The 7,781-nt window shown below is 44.2% G+C and overlaps 1 non-coding gene across 1 annotated transcript; it reads left to right on the top strand.

The window, feature by feature from the left end:
• The first annotated feature begins 6,955 nt into the window (after positions 1 to 6,955).
• trnar-ucu (transfer RNA arginine (anticodon UCU)) lies at positions 6,956 to 7,046 on the top strand. Its single transcript is given in 2 exon segments — positions 6,956 to 6,992; positions 7,011 to 7,046. It is a non-coding gene; the product is annotated as a tRNA-Arg (tRNA).
• The last annotated feature ends 735 nt before the right edge of the window (positions 7,047 to 7,781 follow it).

Genomic DNA, 7,781 nt, shown 5'->3' with positions numbered 1-7,781 from the left:
CCTACATTAGCAGTGGCTTGGTGTCCTTGTTTTGGAAGAAAATACATACATTCAAGTTTTCCAAAAAATTAAAGAACACAACATGTGAGTAATATTCCCCATTGCTTTCTCAGTACTGATGGATTGTGAAGCGGGAGACAGCCAGAAGTGCCACTGAGCCGCACAGACCCGAGCTGAGAATGAAATGAGATCAAATTCAATCTTTCATAGTGAGATGCTGCTGAGAGGTAAGAGTCCTGAATCAAAGCGAGACTTGCTCATTTCAAACACTCCCTGTACGCTCTGCTCATGAAGCCTTAAAAAAGGGAAAAACAGAATGGCACTCAAACTCACAACCCTGCCATTAAAAGTCTCATATTCGACTGACAGAACTGTCACTTCTACTCGGTCTCTTATTGGATGGATGCAACTCCAACACAGGGATGGCATTTAAATCCTCCCATGGGTCCACATGTCAGACTGAGTTCCATGTTGTAGACTCAAGCAAAGGAAATCTGCTCAGTTCCAGAACTATCAGCGAATTGAAGCTGATTACGATCAACATCATCAGAGGTCAGAACTACCTGGTGAAAGAAGACACTCTGAAGAAGGATCCACAATTATTCAAAGGCATCGACAAAGTGAAAAACAAGAAAATCGATGAGTCAATGCAAGCCAAACAACAGAAACACTGAAGAATTCCATTCCATTCCAGTCCAGAACCCAGTCCTGTTGTTTTTGGAGTCAGATCACAATTGCAGCAAGAACTTTATATTCCCACTTGGCCATCTGTGCATTTAGTTAATTGCAATTTTGTCGACAAGCTCTTTGAATCCAGTTGTCTGGTCCTCAAGTCAGCTCCGTGTGGAAGTCAATTCCACCTTCTGCAAGGCTGAAACCAATAGATAACCTTAATCTAAAAACACCAGCAGACCAGGGCTCATCCTGGACTTGAACCCGGGATCTCTCGCATGTTAATTAACCATACTCCCGAAGCAAGAATCATACCCCTAGACCAACGAGCCACTGACAAGTCAGGCTTTATTAGCTGCTGTGGAATTTCACTGGAACCCCCCAGCCAATCATCCATTTTCTTTCAGATCAAAGCAACATCCTGCAAATGCTGAAATAAAAACAGAAAGTGCTGGAAATGTTCAGCAGCTCTGGCAGCATCTGTGCTGTGAGAAACACAGTTAACGTTTCACGGCACTCACCTTTTGTTTCAGCCATCCTTTCAGACTGCTTCTGTCCATCCAATCTCACTTTCTATTCTATCCACATTCTAACCATTCACAACGTTACTACATTTTTCATGAATTCCTCATTTCTTTTATTAATGACAATTTTGTATTTCTGGCCTTTGCTTCAGACACCACCACAAGTGGAATCATGTCTCCATCTACCCAATCAAACCACTTCGCTGTCTCCTCACATTGCAATGTTTCTTTAACCCTGACAGACTGTGGAGTTTCTGCTGCTTGATTGCAGTTCTTGCTTCCCGCCAGTAGATGTCACCTCACTCCAATACAGTGAAGTTTACAAATCTGAGAGAGACACAACAGGAAATAATTGTTCACATTCTAGTGAATGTGTGGGATTTAGAAATACTAGGAGTGGAGACGAGTTATTATTTCACTCTGCTATTACATCCTTTATAATGGACTCCAGCATTTTCCCCACGACTGATGTCAGGCTTCTTTTGGGCCCCCTTATCTCGAGAGACAATGGATACGCGCCTGGAGGTGGTCAGTGGTTTGTGAAGCAGCGCCTGGAGTGGCTATAAAGGCCAATTCTGGAGTGGCAGGCTCTTCCACAGGTGCTGCAGAGAAATTTGTTTGTCGGGGCTGTTGCACAGTTGGCTCTCCCCTTGCGCCTCTGTCTTTTTTCCTGCCAACTACTAAGTCTCTTCGACTCGCCACAATTTAGCCCTGTCTTTATGGCTGCCCGCCAGCTCTGGCGAATGATGGCCACTGACTCCCACGACTTGTGATCAATGTCACACGATTTCATGTCGCGTTTTTATAGCGGAGACATGGACGGCTGGTGGGTCTGATACCAGTGGCGAGCTCGCTGTACAATGTGTCTTTGGGGATCCTGCCATCTTCCATGCGGCTCACATGGCCAAGCCATCTCAAGCGCCGCTGACTCAGTAGTGTGTATAAGCTGGGGGTGTTGGCCGCTTCAAGGACTTCAGTGTTGGAGATATAGTCCTGCCACCTGATGCCAAGTATTCTCCGAAGGCAGCGAAGATGGAATGAATTGAGACGTCGCTCTTGGCTGGCATACGTTGTCCAGGCCTCACTAACCGGTATATAAATCGCTGTTTTCTTTCTGCCTCTTTTTTTAAATAGTGGAGTTACATTAACTACCGTCCAATCCATTGGAACTGTTCCAGAGTCGATAGAATTTTGAAAAAAGACCAGAAATGCATCTGCTATTTCAAGGGCCACTTCCTTAAGTACTCTGGGATGTAGATTATCAGGCCCTGGGGATTTATCGGCCTTCAATCCCATCAATTTCCCAAACATTCCCTGCTAATACTGATTTCATACAGTTCCTCCTTCTCACTAGACCCTATGTTCCCCAACATTTCTGGGAGATAATTTGTATCCTCCTTTGTGAAGACAGATCCAAAGTATGTATTTAATTGGTCTGCCACTTCTTTGTTCCCCATTATAAATTCCCCCGTTTCTGACTGTAAGGGGCCCACATTTGTCTTCACTAATCTTTTTCTCTACACATATCTATAGAAGCTTTTACAGTCAGTTTTTATGTTCTCTGCTAATTTACTCTCATACTCTATTTCCCCCTTCTTAATCAATCCTTTTGTCCTCCTCTGCTAAATTCCAAACTGCTCACAATCTTCAGGTTTGCTGCTTGTTCTGGCCATTTTATATTTCTCCTCCTTGGATCTAATACTTTCCTTAATTTCTTTTGTGAGCCACAGTTGAGCCACCCTTCCTGTTTTACTTTTGCACAGACAGGAATGAACAATTGTTGTAATTCATCCATGCGCTCTTTAAATGCTAGCCATTGCCTATCCACTGTCAACCCTTTAAGTAACGTTCCCCAATCTATCACAGCCAACTCCCGCCTCATACCTTCATAGTTTTCTTTGTTTAGATTCAGGACCCGAGTCTCGGAATCAACTCTCTCACTCTCCATCTTAATGAAGAATTTTATCATATTATGGGCGCACTTCCCCAAGGGACCCCACACAACAAGATTGTTAACTAATCCTTTCTCATTACACAATACCCAGTCCAGGATGGCCTGCTCTCTAGAGGTGTTATACACCTCTATCAATTCTCCACTCAATCTCCTTTGAGAAAGGCAGAATAATCCTAGCTTTTCCAACCTAACCTTGTAACTAAAATCCCCCATCCCTGGATCCATTCTGGTAAATCGCCTCTGCGTCCTCTCAAGGACCCTCACATTCTTTCTAAAGTCTGCTGAGCAGAACTGGAAGCAACACTCCAATTGGGGCCTAACCAGAGTTTTATAATGGTTCAGCATAACTTCCCTGCTTTTGTACTCAATGCCTCTATTTATAAAGCCCAAGATCCCATATGCTTTGCGAACCACTCTCGCAATATGACTTGCCTCCTTCAAAGATTGATGCACATGAACCCCAAGTCCCTCTATTCCAGCACACTCTTCAGAACTGTGCCATTAAGTATATATTGCCTCTCCCTATTCCTTATGCCAAAATACATCACCTCACACTTGTCACTATTAAATTCCATCTGCCACCTGTCTGCCCATTCTGCTAGCCTATCACTGTCCTGTTGCAGGCAGTTCATATCATCTTCACTGTTTGCCGCTCCTCCAGGTTTGGTGTCATCGGCATATTTTGAGATTCTACTCTGTATTCCAAGATCCAAGTCACTTACCTTGAGCAAAAAAAGCAGTGGTTCTGGCATTGACCCTTGGGGAACACCACTGTCGACTATCCTCCGGTCTGACCAAGAACCATTTAATATGACTCGCTGTTTTCAGTCTTCAAAACAATTTACTATCCAAATGGACACTGACCCTCCTAATCCATGAACCCCAATTTTGTTAACCACCCTTTTATGTGGTACTTTATAAAATGCTTTCGTAATATCCATATAAACAACATCCACTGCATTCCCTTCATCAGTATTCTCAGATAGTTTATCAACAAATGCAGTTAGATTCGTCAAGCATGAACTCCCATTGATAAATCCATGCCCACTCTCCTGAATTAACTCAAACCTCTCCAAAGGACTTGATTTTTTTCCCTGACCTGTTGATCTCATGCTGATAGCAAGCTCACCACAGAGCATGTTTTTGGCAATGTGACCGTCATCCATTTGGCCCAGTCAACAGAGTCACCGCTGACTCAAGAGGGCAAACATGCTGCGGATCCCTGCACGCTGGTGTACTTCCGCATTCGGCACTCTGTCCTGCCAGGAGATGCCCAGTATCGATCTGAGGCAGTGGAGGTGGAAGCTGTTCAGCCGCTTTTTTTGGCTTGTATAAGTTGTTGATGCTTCTCTACTATAAAGGAGGATGCTGAGAACACAAGCCTGGTACACGTGGAGCTTTGTATTTTCGGTCAGTTTGCTGTCGGTTCACACTTGTCTTCTCAACTTTGACATGACAGCTGCAGCATTGGCAATCCTGGTGCTGATTTCAGCATCAAGGGCCAGATTGCTGGTGATTGTTGATTGAAGGTATGTGAAGCTGTTGACAACCTCCAAAGTGAGGTTGTAGATGTTGATGGAAAGTGGAGTCTCTACGTCCTGGCCTGTAACTTTCATCTTCCTGATGCTGATTGTCAGTCCAAACTCTTTGCAGGCCAGGGAGAACCGATCTGCAAGCTGCTGTGACTGAACTTCATTATGGGATGTCAGCACAGCATCATCAGCAAATAGCAACTCACAGACTAGGAATTTACCCACTTTGGTCCTGGCGCACAGTCTTGCCAAGTTGAACAGCTTGTCGTCAGCTCTGATGTGCAGGTGAACACCTATATCTGAGTAATTGAAAGTGTACAATAACAGCATGGAGAAGAATATGCCAATTATAAAGGATGTGATAACTAGACAGTTCGAAAATGATGACATGATTGGGCAGAGTCAACATAGATTTATGAAAAGGAAAACAGGTTTGAAAAACCTGTTGAGATTTTTGAGGATGTTACCTATAGAACAGATAAAGGAGAACCAGTGGATGTGTGGTATTTGTATTTTCCTTTGGTAAGGTCCCACACAGGAGGTGAGTAAACAAAATTAGAGCACATAGGCTTGGGGATAATATACTGATATGGATTGAGAATTGGTTAACAGACCGAAAACAGAGAGCAGGAATAACGGGTTCTTCTCGGGATGGCAGGCTGTTACTATTGGGGTACTGCAAGGATCAGTGTTGGAGCCACAGCTGTTAACAACCTATATAAATGATTTGGATGTGGGGATTAAATGTAATATTTCCAAGTTTGCAGATGACACAAAGCTCGGTGAAGTGTGAGTTGTGAGGAGGATGCAGAGAGGCTTCCAGGGGACCTGGAGAGGCTAAGTGAATGGGCAAGAACATGGAATATAATGTGAATAAGTGTGAAGTTATTCACTTTGGTAGAATAAACAGAAAGACAGAGTATTTCTTAAATGGTGAGAGGTTGTGAAGTGTCGATGTCCAAAGGGACCTGGGTGTCCTTGTTCCTGAGACACTAAAAGCTCTTGTGCAGGTGCAGCAATCAATTAGGAAGGCAAATGGTATGTTGTACCCACACGAGGGGTCATGAGTACAGGAGTAAAGATGTCTTGCTGCAATTGTCTAGAGCCTTGGTGAATCCGCACTGGAATATTGTGTGCAGTTTAGCCTCCTCATCTTATGAAGGATACACTTGCCATAGAGGGGGTGAAACAGAGGGTCAACAGACTAATCTTTTTTTTGCATTTATTTCATTTCATCTCAGTTTGTTCAGTTTGCTTACCTACTGTTTTTTCAGGTTTGTACTTCCTGCTGTTCAATATTCAGTCCATTAACACCTAATCTGTACTAATGCTTTGTCTTTCAACACACCATTAACATATTGTTTGCCTTTGCTGCATGACCTTTTGGTCAGCTATGTGGCCTTGTCCAATCTACACCTTCTCCTTTGTTATCTCTTGCCCCACCCCCACCCCACTTGCTTATAACCTGTGACTTTTCTAATATATGTCAGTTCCGAAGATGGGTCACTGACCTGAAACGTTAACTCTGCTTCTCTTTTCACAGATGCTGCCAGACCTGCTGAGTGGTTCCAGCATTTCTTGTTTTTATGTCACCAGACTAATCCCTGGGATGGTGGGATTGTCTTATGAGGAAACTGGGCCTGTATTCCTTAAAGTTTCGAAGAATGAGAGGTGATCTGATTGAAACTGACAAAATTCTTACAGGGCGTGACAGTGTGGATGTAGACAGGATGTTTGCCCTGGTTGGTGAGTCTAAAACCAAAGGACATCGTCTCAGAATAAGGAGTAGGCCATTTAAAACTGAGATGGGTGGAATTTCTTCACTCAGACGGTGGTGAATCATTGGAATACTGTGCCCCAGAGGGCTGTGGCAGCTCAATCATTGAGCATGTTCAAGACAGAAATTGATAGAAATCTTGATACTCATGACATCAAGGGATATGGGGATAGCACGGGAAAGGGGCTTTGAGGTAGGTGATCAGCCATGATCGAAATGAATGGCAGAGCAGGATCGACGGGCTGAATGGCTTACTCCTATGTTCCTCTGTTCCTAAGAGAGTTGGCGCCAGCACGCAGCCCTGCTTTACCCCACTGCTGATCTTGAAAGCGTCTGATGTTGCTCCATTGTAACTGATGGAACTGTGCATGTTCTCGTGGAAAGAAGAGATGATGCCCAAGAGGTCAGGAGGGCAGCCTGTGTTCCATTGCAGTTTGAAGAGGCCGTCTCTGCTGACAAGATCAAAGGCCTTAGTGATGTTAACGAAAATGTGTGAGGCTCTGTGGCGCAATGGATAGCGTGTTGGGCTTCTAAATAATGATTGAGACGATATTCAAAGGTTGTGGGTTCAAGTCCCACCAGAGTCAGATTTTGGACCAGAAACAGAGGAGCACAACGGAACAACAAATGAAGAAATGCGCCAAAAGCACAGACTCGGAGACAGAGCGAGAGAGAGGAGCAGAGCAGGGGGAAAAAAAAATCGAGGAGTGACGTCACAATGGAGAGTGAGAGCAGGGAAACAGAGAGCCGCTGGGGTGAGGATACAGGATTTGGTTCTTTCTTCGGTGCAGTGGAATGAGCTGTTTGGTGAGGATCTGGTGAGCTGTGACATCACAGGCAAGCAGGTAGTTGATTGGTTTGGAAGAACCGACCTGCTTGATGCGCATCTGGTAAGTGATTAAGATCCATTTTAGTCCTAACATTTAAAATAGTAAACAAACTAGTGGTAAGTTTATTAAAATATGCAATAAAATGAATAATTGAATAAAATATTTAAGTAGTTAATTAAAACACGTTAAGGATGACAGGACAGGTGATGTGTCACAGCTGCAGCATTTGGGAGTTCCTGGATGCCAGTGTGATCCAGGGCAAACACGTCTGCAGTAAGTGTTTGCGGCTCAAAGAGGGAGAAAAAAGGAATGTAGTGGTAGTAGGGGACAGTATAGTAAGGTGGATTGACTCTGTTCTCTGCAGCAAAAGCAAGAGTCCAGACGGCTGTGTTGCCTGCCGGTGCCAGGATTCAGGACATCTGCTCAGGGCTGGAGCGAAACATACAATGGGAGGGGGAGTATCCAGTCGTCGTGGTCCATGTCGGTACCGAA

The sequence above is a fragment of the Heterodontus francisci genome, unplaced genomic scaffold, assembly GCF_036365525.1.
Source record: "Heterodontus francisci isolate sHetFra1 unplaced genomic scaffold, sHetFra1.hap1 HAP1_SCAFFOLD_59, whole genome shotgun sequence".
Classification (NCBI taxonomy): Eukaryota; Metazoa; Chordata; class Chondrichthyes; order Heterodontiformes; family Heterodontidae; genus Heterodontus; species Heterodontus francisci.
The sequence above is the reverse complement of the archived record's forward strand: the minus strand, read 5'-3'. Positions and strand labels throughout refer to the sequence as shown.